The sequence below is a fragment of the Macrotis lagotis genome, chromosome 1 (assembly GCF_037893015.1).
Source record: "Macrotis lagotis isolate mMagLag1 chromosome 1, bilby.v1.9.chrom.fasta, whole genome shotgun sequence".
In the NCBI taxonomy this organism is placed as follows: domain Eukaryota; kingdom Metazoa; phylum Chordata; class Mammalia; order Peramelemorphia; family Peramelidae; genus Macrotis; species Macrotis lagotis.
Genome location: NC_133658.1, coordinates 42,425,529 through 42,440,833, shown reverse-complemented (window position 1 = coordinate 42,440,833; position 15,305 = coordinate 42,425,529). Strand labels below are relative to the sequence as shown.

The window sequence follows — 15,305 nt, the reverse complement described above, 5'->3', positions numbered from 1 at the left end:
AACTGTCTGAGGCCACACAATTAACAAGTGACTTAGGAAGGATTTGAACTCAGGTCTTCCTGACTCCAAGTCAGCACTTCTCTCTTTCCCAGAGTTACAAGTCCAAAAAAGGAGACTACCACAGCAACAACAAAAAATGACCACTAAGGAAAATAAAGAAGGCTATTCCTCGATAATCAGTAGGTTTGAAGTTTGGATATCACTCTACCAGGAAAAAAAAAGACTCTAATTCAGGTTTGATTTTCTTTGAAATCCTCCCTTTCATGTAAGGATTGAAATAAGTGAAAGGTATTCGTAAGTCACTGAAAACAATCTAGTAGGAAGCAATGAGTTGAGTCATTTTCTGTTGTGGCCAACTCTTTGTGACCCCAGTTGGAGTTTTCTTGGCAAAGAGACTGGAGTGGTTTATCATTTCCTTCTCTAGTTCAAGATAAGGAAACTGAGGCAAACAGGTTTGAGTAACTTGACCAGGGCCCTACAGCTAGGAATTGTTTGAGACCAGAATTGAGTTGGGGAAGTTAAGTCTTCATGACTCCCATCTCATCACCCTTACCCACAGAGTCACCCAACTTCTAGTAGGGAACAATAACGTTAAGTGGCAAATGATTTTATAGAAACCATAGGACCCATAGGTTTATCCCTTTGCATATTTTCATATAGTCTGTGGATAAGCATCAAGCTATAGGACACCAATTTACAGCTAGAGTTAGAAAAATACAGGATCTAATTTTCCTAAGTCATCCTCTCAACCTGTGTGTGTGTGTGTGTGTGTGTGTGTGTTTATGTCTCTCTCTCTCTCTCTCTTTCTCTCTCTCTCTGATTCTATCTCTTTTACCCTCATTTCTTTCCTTTTTTCATCTTCTCCCAGGTCCTTCTGCCAAATCTGATCATAGTATAGAAGTATAAATTGGGTTTTTAATTTTTTTGTTATATGGATCACAGAGATATTTATGATTATTGTTTATTTGTTTTCATTTCAAAGGCAATTAAGGAAAAAAAACCTCTTGGAATCATGCAGAAGAAAAAAAAAGACAAAATTGTTCATAACCTTTGATGCAGAGATCCCACCATTTCACATATACCCCCAAAGAGGTCAAAGACAAAAAGAAAAGAATATGATAAAAACCATCATAGCACTTTTTGGCAGCAAAACACAGAAACTAAGTGCATGTCCATCGAAATGGATGGATATAAGATAGAGATTGAAAGAAGCAAATTCATAATGTCAACCTTAATGTTAAAAACAAGGAGACAAAAATCTACTAAAATCAAGCTGAATGCTAAGTAACTGATTAGTCAAGGATCTAAAGAAAATGTGTAGAAGTGCTGCATTCTTTGTATTAGAGAGGTAGGGGGCTACAGGTGTGAAATGCAGCAAACACTGTCAGATATGATCACTGTGCCATGTTGATTATATTTAACTGACTTTGTTACAAGAGGGTCAAGGTACATAAGGGGAATGATTGCCATATATAAAGTAAAGAATTCAATAAACTTTAAAATCATATGACTTTTGAGGAGGCTAGGTGGTGCAGTGGCTAGAGCACCGGCCCTGGAGTCAGGAGGACTTGAGTTCAAATTCAGCCTCAGACACTTAATAATTACCTAGCTGTGTGGCCTTGTGCGAGCCTTGCAAAACCTAAAAATAAAAATCATATGACTTTTATAGGTATCACTTTCTCTTTTTAAAAAAAACCACTTAAATTATGCTTACATCTGTGGTTCTTGAGGGCAGGGATTATCTTTTGCTTCTTTTTTATTTGCCCAGCACTTAGTACTCAGCCAGTATACAGTAGGTACTTAATAAATGTTTCCTGATTAACCTTTTTTTTCCCTTGAGAGTCAACAGTCCTTAACCACAATAATAACAAAGAGGTTCCAGGGCCGCCCTCTGCAGTGCATTAAATATAGGATGCAATACAACCAACATGTTTATCAGACTCAGGAAATACTTAGTTCTCTCAATCATGAATATACCTAAATGGACAGGGCTTAACCAAACTTTTAGAAACAAATTGTTGTTCAGTCATTTCTCAGTTATAGTCTGACTCTTCATGACCCTAATTGGAATTTTCTTATTCTTATGTTATTTGGGGGGGGAGGGGGCTAAGTGACTTGCCTAAGGTCACACAGGTAGTTATTAAGCATCCGAGGTCAGATGTGAACTCAGGTCCTCCTGACTCCAGGGCCAATGCTCTATTCACCATGCCACCTAGCTGCTCCTATTTGGGGTTTTCTTGATAAAGATCCTGGAGTGCTTTGCCATTTCCTTTTTCCAGCTCATTTTATAGGTGAGGAATCTGAGGCTAACAGGGTTAAATGATTTGCCCAGGATCACATAGCTAGTAAGTGTCTGAAGTCAGATTGGAACCTGGGAAGATGAGTCTTCCTGACTCCAGGCTCACTATTTTATCCACTGTGCCACCTAGTTGCTCATCAGATACATTATCCAACACATTTCAAATTTAATGATTTTTACTTATTATTTATTTCCTTGCCCTATGACTGTATTTCACCCATTCTGTACTTAGTTGGTGGGCACTGATTAACATATGGTGGTTCTACCATTAGAATGTAAGCTCCTCCAGAGTAGAATCTATTTTAGCCTTTTCTTTGTGTAGTCATTGCCAAGCACAGGGTCTGCCCCAGACTAAGTACATAAGAAATGTGATTTGATTAGTTGATTTATTTTAGAACATTTGTCTTCACATTAACATCATCTTCAAGCATCACCTGAAGTCTATTTCCTCTAATTCTGTCCAAGAGGGTGAGAGTAGGGGTAGGGAGAGGTGAAAAAAGAAAATCTGATAATAATCCTCAGAGTAATAGCTCTGCATGTCCTTAAAAACTGTCAAGTCATTCCAGAGCTCTTTCTCCACACTAAATAATTCCAAGGCCTTTCCTCAAAGGTCCCATTTTCTAATCTTTAATCATCTTCATAGCTTACCTCTGAAGCCCAGCCAAGTCCTTGAATTAAGGAGCCCAGAAAAAAAGGAAAATGCTCCACAGCAATAGTTTAGGGATTTTCTACTTGGGGATTATTTCAGACCACCCCTCCACCCCCCCCAGTACAAAGCCCCATCTTTTCCTAGCTAGCTAAACTTTTTACTAAAAATCCAGTTCAGTTGTGCCTGCTTCTCCTTGATCCTATTTTGGGATTTTCTTGGCAGAGATACTTGTAGTGTTTTGCCATTTTCTTCTCCAACTCATTTTACAGATAAGAAAACTGAAGCAAACTCGATGAAATGATCTGCCCAGAGTCACACAGCTAAGGAGTACCTGAGGCCAGATTTGAGCCCCTCAAAGATGAGTCTTCTAGATTCCAGGGTACCACCTAGCTGCCCAACTAAAAAATTACTTCACTACAATAAATGAGACTTGTCTTGATTTTTGACAGGATAAAGTCTTTCCTTCAAAATTCATGTTTTGCAGTTATACAATAACAGCATCGTAAAGACAAATAACTTTGAAAGATCTAAGTGTCTTGATGGAGGCAGTGGCCAACTATGATTCCAGGGGACACATGATAAAGCCTCTTACCCTGACGTGGAATGAGATGCCCAATGAGGCACAGATTTTTATTTTGGGGACACAACTAAAGCAGGAATGTGTTTTGTTCAACTAAACACACTTGTTAGAGGGGGGGGCTTTGTTTCCCTTTGTTTCATTGTCGGGGGGCTTTCCCCCAATGAGAGGATATGGGTGGGAAGGGAGAAAAAAGAAAAAAAATAGATTTTTGTTCATTGAAAAAAATTCTTAAATCAAAATTAATGATTTGAGTTGGAAAAAATCAATATCTAGTTTTCTGAAGAAAATTGCTAATGCAGTCTCAAGATTTTTTAAAAACTGTCATATTAATTCAATTAAACATTTATTAAGCAAAACCTTGCTGCTAGTTATGCAAGGGAGACAATGCTGAGTTCAAATTCACACAGTAGCTGTGTGACCCCCCGGGAAGTCAGTTGACCTCTGCCTGTCTGGATCTCCTTAATTATAAAATTAAGGTTAATCATAGTAATTAATAATAGTAACCACTTTGAAGGTTGTTTAAAAAAAACATGGGATGTGCTTAAGAAATGCATGCTTGTTCCCTTCCCCCATCTACTATGGACAAGAGACTATCACCAAGATAGAAAGATGAAATAAAATTCATATACATCTCCTGGAGTTCCCAATCTTAAAAGTCTAGAGGCAACATCTCACCATGGCTAAGCATAATAAAAGCTATTTTCAGCCCCCCAGGAAAATGCATTTTTCAGAGAGATAAAAAATTAAATAACAGTAATAAGGTTTCCAATTTCCAGCATCTTAATAGAATCAAAAACCTTACACAATTAGTTCATCGGGAGTAAGTGAGGATATTTGCTCTTTAGTAAACTCATTTTCAAGCTTTGTTTTGTGTTATAACTAAGATACTTTTATCGACAATCCAGTTTCACAAATTTTAGTCTCTTGGGAACAAGACGGAAACAACTCTTCAAAGACTGCTCTGCATCACTGCCAACCCCAGCCTTCTCCCCTGGTGAGCATCCTAGATGAGAGTGAAGGTGAGTCTGCTGGAAAGGGGGAAGCTGGGACTGTAGAGTTTTATTCCTCTATTAGGCTGATGCTCAGTCTCCTCTCCAGGGCTCTCCTTCCATTCTCTCTTCCCCTAAAAAGGCAGACATCAAATCCAGCCAACCAAACCGAGGCCCACAATGATTTTGGCTATTCTTAGCTTTTTCTCTCCACAGGTATTACTGACTATTGCCTCCAGGATATGATTAAATATTCCTGTGTGAGGATGGAGGCTCCCAGCAAATCTACAATAGCCCCAAGGGTTAGTTTGTTCTCTCAAGGTAAAGTCGGGTTCAAAAGAATCCCAGGATTCACTGACTATGTCTGATCCTGGAGAACCCTGCAGATGATATGACCTAAATCAACAGATAAATGAGATTATCCTTTTAAAAAAAGTTCCATCCCTAGTTTTTGTAGCACGTCAATTTCAAACACTCAAATGTTTTGGCTATGGATTAGGTTTTTGTAGCTGTTTGGATTATGGATTGTGTTTTTATATCTGTTTCTCAGGTCACTCTAGTCAAAGAATTCATCACCCTGTGGCTGGCATCTTGCTGGTGAACATCCCTAGATAGTAGACATGGCCATTAGTTAAGACTATACTCAAAGTATTCTCCATTTTTAAATATTTTTACTAAATTCTATTTACTCTAAAATTAAAGTGCACCATTATTCAAACATTATTTTCTATGAACTGGACAGTGTCTAGCATATTGTGGTTGCAAAAATATTAATGAATGGTCCTTATAATATATTTGAAAACCATTACCAAGATTTGAGGGGAAAGGAATGACAACAGTGGACACTGAATTCATTAGGCTTAGGTCAGCTGATAATGAAAAGGGAAAATTAGAGCACATATAAATGGATACCAGATAGCAGTTGAGGAACTAAATAAAAATCCTTCAGGGGTATTTGTCAAATATATTTCAGATTTGGAATGAAAAAAAATTGAAGTTTGATCTGATAGATTCTTTTGTCAAAATCAAACCAAACATCCATAAATGAAAGAACCCCAAGGAAAGCTTTTTAAACAGCCATTTAAAGAAAAGTATTCCAGGCTCTGAGTTTATATATTTAATATGATTATATGAGATTATATAACGTGACATTATATATTATTCTAATGGTTTATTATTAATTCAGGAAAGATTGTCTAGTTTGCAAGACAAGCAAATATTCCAGTTAATGAATTTTATTTCTGTGCATTCAGAGAGTCAGGTAATCAAATAGCCCTAGTATTTAATTATTTAGTTCTCTTCCTCCCGCCATTTATTATGAGAGCTGATAATGTGAATTGCTACATTTGAGCATCATGTCTTATATAACAGGGCTCTCAGGTGTAATTTTGGTCTGTCCTTGGGGTCTATGGGGTTTTTATCAAGTGGAAAACCTGTAGGTTGTGAAATAGAGAAGAGTTGTGAAAAACTCAGTCAACCTGAACTGTACAACAGAATCACAGGTTTGGTCCCAGGCCAGTGCATAAAGGAAGGGGAGAAAAACATGACCAAATGACATTCTTTGAAATGACAAATAGGACAAGGTGTCTACCAACTGCAATTAATTCAATTGTCTGTGACTAGCAAAGATAAAAGCTAGTCCAGATCCATCCTTTTACCTCCCCCACCTTCCAGAATAAATTGTCCTGAGGACTTGCTTCTGTCACTTACTGGCTGTGTGACCCTAGCCAGATCACTCAATTACTCTGTGCTTCAGTTTCTTCATCTGCAAAAATGGGGATGGGGGATGTAGACTTGGTGGTCTCCAGGGTCCCTTCCAGAGTCTATGACTAACACAGACCTAAATAACTTCGTTCAAGATCTACCAGGGATGAATCTGGGACTGAATTGGTATGGGGTGAGGTGAAGGAGCTCCTCTATCAAGGCTGGTTAGCTTAGATTATTAGGAATTTAAAAAAAAAGAAAGAAATCTAGGTTATACATTTGTCAAGTGTTGGAAGCATGATTTGGATGCAGGTTTTCCTAGCTCCAAAGCCAACCTCCTGCCTTTATATACTGTGTACTAGATTATCCAGCACTCTCACTCAAGGTTTGGGATGAAAAAACACTGTGGCTTACTCAGTATCATGGATTGTGAAAGAGAAGTGAAAGGGGTCAGGTTGGGAAGGGTTTTAAAGAGAAAACAGAACATTTCTTTATGATCCTGGAAATAATAGAAAGATCGTTTACTGAGTGGAGGATGGTTAGACCTGGACCTTGATGAAAATCACTTTGGCAACTGAGTTAAGTAATGACAAGGGGCAGACAAAGCAGGGAGACAAACCTAATGCAGATGGGAGGTGATGAGGGTTTATACCCAGGTTGGGGGGCTATATGAGGAGAGAGGAGATGTATATATTGGGATTGGGATTGGAAGGTGGGGTGTGTGTGTGTATGTGTGTGTGCGTGTGTGTTTATATATGTATGTATAGAACAGATGCTGTGGAAGTGGAGTCCAAAAGACTGGTTAGACATAGGGAGTGAGCGAGAGTCAAGGCGTGACTCCTCAGTTGCAAAATTCAGTACCTGTATGGAAGAGTGGGTTTCTCTACTAAAACAAGGGATTTCAGAGAGGGTTGGCTTTGCAGAGAAGATGATAAATTTAGTTTTGAATATGTTGAATTTGAAATGCCGACTGGATATCCATCCAAGTGGTTATTTCAGGTATGGAACTCTAGATCTTGATGTCAGAGCAAGAGATGATTATTGAATCCCTAAGAATTGCTTACATCATTGAGAAAAGATCTAATGCAGAGAAAGAAGCAAGTCACAAGACAGAGCCTTAAAGAATTTTTCATAGTTAGCAGATGAAACATGAATGATGAAATGGCAAAGGAGAGACCGAAAAGAAATGGCTAAATAGGTAGGAAGAAACCAGGAGGGAGAAGGGTCACAGCCACGGAAGAAGAGACTACTCAGGAGAAGAAAACGGTCGATACAATTAAGTCCCTTTAAGTGAGAATAATAAATCCCTCTAAGTGGTTGCATCATTTGAATTCAAATAGCACAGTTCCATTGGAACCCATTACTACATTCTACATAATTATAACTTTGAATGATACCAATCTGAATACATGCTACAGAAAAGTCAAATAGGGTAAGGACAGAAAAGAGGCCGTCCGATACAGCAATTAAGCGAGAGTTGGTAGCTGTAAAGAGTACAATTTTAGTTGAGTTCCATTTTGGACAAGCTGAATTTGAAATGCTGATGGAGCATTTAGGTGGAAATGCTGTATAGATTTAGTCATCATTCAAATAAAGATGATGTTAAGTTAACCCTTGGGAACTGATGCTATTCAAAAGATTCACCAACCTCTAACTGAAACTTAGAATTTTCTTCAGTTATTTAAAAAGGTTATTCTGAGAAGGAGTCCATAAACTTTGGTAGATTGCCAAGTGAGGTCCAGGAAACAAGAAACCCTGCAGTAAATGGGAGAGAGCATTTTCATGTTAGAAGAGAAAAAAGAAGGCCCAGAATAGTCTTGACTGGGACATCCATACAGAAGACATAGCACAAGGTGGCTCAGTAGATACAGCACAGGCCCTAAGTTCAAATCCAGCCTCAGACACTTAATAATTACCTAGCTATATGACCTTGGGCAAGTCACTTAACCCCATTGCCTAAAAAAATACCTCAAAAGACATATGTATGGATGAATAATGAGATTCATTATGAAAGGAAGGTGAACCAGTGGAATGCAACAATGTGGGACCCAAAGGGAAAAAAGATATCTAGAAAGATGGGATTGGTTAACAGTATTAAATGCCTCAAGGTCAGAAAGGATTAGGAAAGAGAAAGGGTCAGAGAATTTGATTGTTAAAAACTATTGGTAACCTCAGGATAAATAAAAATAGGAAAGAATGGTGAAATGGAGTCAAGTAAATGTCTATTTATAAAATGATTATAGGGATAATCATCTGAAGAGATATCAAGAGTCAAATGGAAAGGTTTGGGGGTTTTGGGTGGTATCTGTGTGATAGGAGGAGTGTTTCAGAATAAGGGGGACCTGGATGTATATGTAAAACACAAGAAAGAAACTAGTAGATAAGAAGAGACCGAGAATGAGAAAAGGGACATGATTAAAGAGACAAACTTGTGAAGCAAATATGAAGGGTTGGTATCAAAACTTTCAACACTATGGCTGGTAAGAACTATCTTTTGTTTAGAAACTAAGCAAGAGAGGAAGAGATAACAGGGGATGAGGTGGAGGGGGTTTGAGGTACAAAGGAGGGGAGAAGAATTAGCTTTTTTCAGGTGACCTTGATTTTCTCAGGAGGACAGGAGGTTAGGTTCTCTCTGAGAAGATGAAGGGGCTATAGGAGGCCTGAGGAAAAGAAGAGAATTCTGAAACAACTTCTCTGAAGATTATTTTATTGTCAATCATGGAAGGATAATAGGACTGCTAGCAGCAGTGGGGACCCAGTTGTGTTGGATAATCTAATAGCCCAATTTATCACTTTCTCCAATAGCAGCCAACTGCCTTCAAGCAGAAATAATGAAAGTGGAATGTGAGGAGGACCCCACGTTTGGTTCTGGCAAGACATAGCAGCACCAGGACAAGGTAGAGAAGCAGACAAGAGATCCAAGGGTACAAGATGAACCATTGAACTATAGGCTTAAGACTACAGGAGGAGGGAAATGAAGCCAGGACAGACAAGGAAGAGAGGAAAAGATAGAGAGGTAGAAATAAGGATGAAGAATAGATTTCAGAGACAGCTGAAAGAGATAAAGGAGGAACAGACAGAAAACTCAAAGTATGCCCAAAACACATGATATTGGACTGGTGATTGAAATTTAGGAAAAATATTAGAGCTGAATATACAGTCTAGGGGTTCCCATGCATAAAGGAGATAACTGATTTGATAATAACTAAAATGACCATAAAGAAAGAGAGGAGAGGGGCAGCTAGGTGGCGCAGTGGATAGAGCACCATCCCTGGAATCAGAAGTACCTGAATTCAAATCTGACCTCAGACACTTATAATTACCTAACTGTGTGGCCTTGGGCAAGCCATTTAACCCCATTACCTTGAAAAAACTAGAGAGAGAGAGAGAGAGAGAGAGAGAGAGAGAGAGAGAGAGAGAGAGAGAAGAGAAGAGAAGAGAAGAGAAGAGAAGAGAAGAGAAGAGAAGAGAAGAGAGGAGAGGAGGGGAGGGGAGGGGAGGGGAGGGGAGGGGAGGGGAGGGGAGGGGAGGGGAGGAGAGGAGAGGAGAGGGGAGGGGAGGGGAGGGGAGAGGAGAAGAGAAGAGAAGAGAAGAGAAGAGAAGAGAAGAGAAGAGAAGAGAAGAGAAGAGAAGAGAAGAGAAGAGAAGAGAAGAGAAGAGAAGAGAAGAGAAGAGAAGAGAGAGAAAAGCATATTCTGGACGGACAGAACTTTAGAAAAACAACCAGACCTGGGGAGTTTCAAAGTGGGGTGGTGATCAATGCACTTGAATGTGGAAAAAGTTACATCTCTAGTTTCACTAACTTCTAACCAAAATTTAGTATTTCCTTCATTATTTTAAAACATTCTGAGAAGGGGTCTGTAGACCACCAAATTGTCATGGTAGGGAGGGGAGGGCCCATGACACAAGAAAAGTTATAACCATCTTATAGTAAGGAGAAGAGAACTGTGCCAAGGAAATCAAGTCTCTCGGATGATGGGGTGAATGTCTAAAAGCACAGGATGGAAAGGTCTAAGGAGTCTCTCAGATTTAGCAATTAAGCTGGCATTCTTTGACACAACCGTTTCAGTCGAGTGGATAGGTCAGAAGCCAGATTACAAGGGGTTAAGGAATGAGTATGTGGTCAGGCAACCAAAACAGTAGAGGCAGACTGCTCTAAGAATTTAACAGGGAAAGGGAGGAATCATATGATTGGGGAAATGGCAGGATCCAATCAAGAATATCCAAAAAAGGAGAGCTCTGAGCTAGGAGGTAGCGAGAAGAAACCAGAGGTATTAAAGATGGGATTAGGTTAGATGCATGGTCTCTGAGGTCCCTTCAAGTCTGATATTCTATAATTCTAGAAGTGTCTGATTTCAAATGCCATCCAGTTTAAGCCCAATATTTATCTGGTGATTGGAGAAAAGGATTAAGCTTTAACTGCAGCCAGGGAATGGACTTTGGTGAGGCATTGTCAGAAGTCTCAGGAAGTCTCAAAATAAAACAAATCGATCTATTTTTTAAGAAAACAAAAGAAGCTTCAACAGGAGTCCTAAATCCTAGACTAGACCTACCATGATATGCTTTTTTTAAAATGTGGGGAAAGTTAATTTACTATGAAAGCAAAATTTTTTTATAATCATTCATATGAAAAATGGAAATTTAAAGAGGATTCCAACTCTGAACCCTGTTTTGAAAAAAACAGGTTCTTGATTTATGCTGTGTGGTTTGAACATTAACTATTAACATTTCCACAGCTTATTATACTTGCACAAATATTATCAAATTAATAACATTACACACAATCTTCAAAGTAATCTTTGAAAGAGAAGACAAGAAAAAGCAATGTAAATGTATTGCACCTGTTATCATTGTGGACAATTTAAATCCCCATGAAGCTGAATTAGTAGATGACAGAAAAAATTGTAAATTGTATTACCCTATTGGACATCTTAATATAATGTGGGTGTAGAAAATCCAATTGAAAGGGGACTGGCTTATTAAGTTGTGGCATGCTGCAATTTGCATAACTCATCCTCCAGATGTGGGGTGGGTAAATGAGGATGGGGTGAGCAAAGATCAGCAGGGGATCAAAGAAAAATAGATCTATTTCCACTAGTTTAGACATTTGGAGAGAAACTGACACTTTCTGAAAATATTTTACTTTTATTTTTTCTAAAATAAATAATGGATAAAATAAAATACTTCTCTGTTATCCTCCATTCTGTACCTCAGCTTTGTTAGCCATTTTGTCAATGACTAGTTGGTTACAAGAGGAATTGAACAAGAAAACATAAATATGTGCTTCTAGGCAATTCTATCAGCCCCTCTACTCTCACCCCCCCCCCAGAGTAGGGCAGATGAGAGGGGGCTCTGGGTCGGAATTCTATGTGATCTTGAATGTATCATTCTACTTCTCTGGGTCCCAGTTTCCTTATGTACAAAATGGGTTGAGAATGGGTGAATAGATCTAATCTATGATTCTATTTTAACCTCTCCTTGCATGGAAAAGTTAAGGACACTGCTTATGGCTTCTGGAAGAATCATAAAGGCATGGGGCAGAAGTGCTTCAGCAAGATTGTAGAGCTGGTTCCAATCTGTGGACTATGCTCAGTTAGGAGTAGCCCTTTGGGGGATCATCCTTGAAAGACCTCAGTCAGCAATAACCAGACTCTGGTGGTGTGACTCCTAAAGGTCTTGGGACAGACCTTGTCTCCTCCAAGGTTAGGTGACCCTATGGAATGGACACTTGTCCATTCCTGGAGAGGGATTTAAGCTTCTTATGAGGCCAGGAGGGTATCTGGGTATCCTAGAGTTTCAGAATCTGGATTTGATGGTCAGTTCAGCATCAGTACTCTGAAGGACAAGGAGTAAGTGACCTCCGTGACTCTTCCCATCAGAAGCTAAAATGATTCTCACATGGCAGACGGTACCATGAACTTGGTAGGACCAATGCTTTATTTGAATTAAGAGTGTAACCCTACACAAACACACACACACACACACACACACACACACACACACACACACACATATGAGAAAAGTGTTTGCATTTTTTTATCAGTATCTCTTTGAAGTAAACATCCCCTTTTAAAAGCTAATCAAAGGGTCAGCTAGGTGGCCCAGTGAATAGAGCACTGACCCTGGAGTCAAGAGGACCTGAGTCCTCCAGACACTTAATAACTGCTTAGCTGTGTGACCTTGGGCATCACTTAACCCCATTGGCTTGCTAAAACCTAAATAAATTTTTTAATTTAAAAAGTTAACCAATGCTAGTGGTTATATAGACCTTGATGATTGGACACTGGCATCCAGGAAGGGAGAGAGCAAAGCCTGGGAGGAGGGAGGGGGCTAAAGCCAACAATCTTATGAACCCCCTGCCCAGTTCCCTAGAATCCCAAAGATCTCTAGGACAGTGGACCAAGGCACCCATCCTACACTCTGATCCATCATCACTACTGGAAACAAATAACTCAAAGGTCAAATTTTTTTCTGATGGTCAGTCAATAGTATCTTCTTTGTGTACAAATGTAGCATTACCATTATTGCTTTTATTTTCATTATCATAGTAAACTATTTTTGTCTTTGAATTCCCAGCATCAAGCATAGTGCCTTAGAATAGGTTCTTAATAAGTGTTTGTGGAAATAAACTTTTATTTTTATCAAGACGGAAGTTGGGATTGAAGGTGTCAACATGGAAAAAAAGACAACATAGAAAATCAAAATCCAACCTTATGGAAAATGTACCCTGCAAAATTATAAATTTGGACTCCTGAAAACAAGATACTCATTTTCCTAACAAAATACCAGTGTTCCCAGGAGGCTGAAGTTTTAAAATGTGCTCAAAACTAGGAAAACCTGTTAAATTTCCCTTGGCAATTCTCTTCATGCCTATTCATATCCTAGAAATGGAACTTTATAGTCTTTAGTACCTTTTAAAAACCTGAAAAGATTAATAATACATGAAACTTTCAATTCGTTTTTTTTAAATCAAAAGTTTCCCAGTAGATATGTACTACTTGGGCACACTGAATTACATGATGGAATAAAAATGCCCATAGCTCAACAAAGAACCATAAAAACCGAACCATGTAAACAAAGCAGCCGCTATGGTTACTCATTAGAAATGGGCCCCAATGGAAAGATTAACTTTTCATATTTATGAAGTTTGTGCCAATATAACTAAGATACATTTCAGCTATTTATTTACTATATAATTATGCAGAAAAAATTCTCTAGAGGGTTCTTAATCCTGCATGATGGAAATATGCTTATCCAACAAAAGGCATGTTTTCTCCATCACAAGAGATAATGGAAGAAGATCACATTCCTCCAGTTCAGCTTTCTTACAGGAAACACAACACACAATTACTTTCCTTTAGGAACAAGCTGTAAATAACTTTGAATACCCAACTGTATCTCAAGTGCCTCCCAGTTCATTGACAGGTCTTATATATGGTGCCTTGGAGAAAAGAATGTTTGTTTTGTTTTTTAAGAAAACAAACAATGTAGCTATATTCATCTATCTTGGTCCTATTTAGAATTATGGGTCTAGACCAATTTGGGAAATAAAGATATGACTCAGAATATCAAGGACTATAGGGAGAGGGGCTCTATTGTTAGCATTATTATTACTAATTTTATAAATATCCAGAACTAAGCTAAGTGACCTGGAAAAAAAAAAGATGCTCCTTTTCTATTTGTTCTCCTGGACAACAGACCTGGAACTAGACAATAGGTCAACGCATACTTTTTCTGCATCCTTAAAGAGTTGGGGAGGGAGAAAGCTGGGAAGATAGCCATTTACCATCTTCTTTTCCTTTCCATCGCTCATATGGCCATATTTAAGTCATATCTCAAGTTCTAAATCTATGATTCCTTACTATCACCCAACTACAAGGGTGAAGGTAGAATAGGAAAAAAACCACCTTTATTAATTAGCCATCACCAAGCAATGCTACAGATATGACCTCATTTGATCAACAACCCTGAGGGGAGGTGCTGCTATTATCCTCATTTTACAGATGAGGAAACTGAGGCAGTCAGAGATTAAAGTAACTCACCCAGAGTCTCATGGTTCATAAGTGTCTGAGGCCAGATTTGAATTCAACATCAACTATGGCCACCAGCAACCTTATTCTTACTAGTCCCTAGACTAAGTGGGGCTGTGGATAGAGCACTGGCCCTTGAGTCAGGAGGACCTGAGTTCAAATCCAGCCTCAGACACTTAACACTAGCTTATGACCTTGGGCAAGTCACTTAACCTTGTCTGCCTCAGTTTCCTCATCTGTAAAATAAGCTGGAAAGGAAATAGCAAAGCACTCCACTATCTCTGCCAAGTAAACTCCAAATGGAGTCACAAAGAGTCAGACACAACTGAACTATATAACAAACCATTTTAGGTCCAATTTCTATAGACCATTGTGCAAAGTAGATAAAAGCATTATATTTTATGATTGAATAAAAATGTAATTAAATAAAATGTAGTTGAATAAAAAATAAAAATATTGTTGAATAAGCTCATGAAAAGCTGAAAGCACCTTTAGAAAATTTTAGCAGCAGACTGGATGGCAGGAATAAGTGTTTCTACCTGTTCTCATGACTTTGATTTCTGCCCATAGGTCTCTATATATTTTGAGAGCCTTTCAAGTGATAGACTTTTAAAAATTAGAATGGGCCAAATAGAAGCCAATAAGTTCATGAGATAATAAGAAATAATAAATGTCATAATACTGAAAAATAAAAGATTTAAGTTATCTCATATCAAAAACAGCTGACATAGAAATCAGACTGAAGAAAGATATTTAAGAATCATTGGACTATGGTTTGATATATTGCATTTTTTCTGACCTTTTTTGAAATATTGATCAATTATCCCAATTTTTTCCTCTTTTTGTCTTTTAAATATATTCTTTGTCATATGAGATGGCTGCCTGGGTATGAGGGGGAGTACTACACTGAAAACATGTATATTGGAGTTAAATAAATGTTCTTTAATTATAATGTACTTGGGACAGAGTATTTTATAGACTCACAGATCTTGGCACTGGAAGGGATTCCAAATGATTCTCTAGTCTGTCTCACTGCCTTTAAGTTTGACATTTT

At 38.4% G+C, this 15,305-nt stretch overlaps 1 protein-coding gene across 12 annotated transcripts in view; it reads right to left on the bottom strand.

Moving 5' to 3' along the window:
* The window catches only part of HYDIN (HYDIN axonemal central pair apparatus protein), a 509,309-nt gene that overhangs the window by 354,458 nt on the left and 139,546 nt on the right, over window positions 1-15,305 (bottom strand). The window lies entirely within an intron of this gene.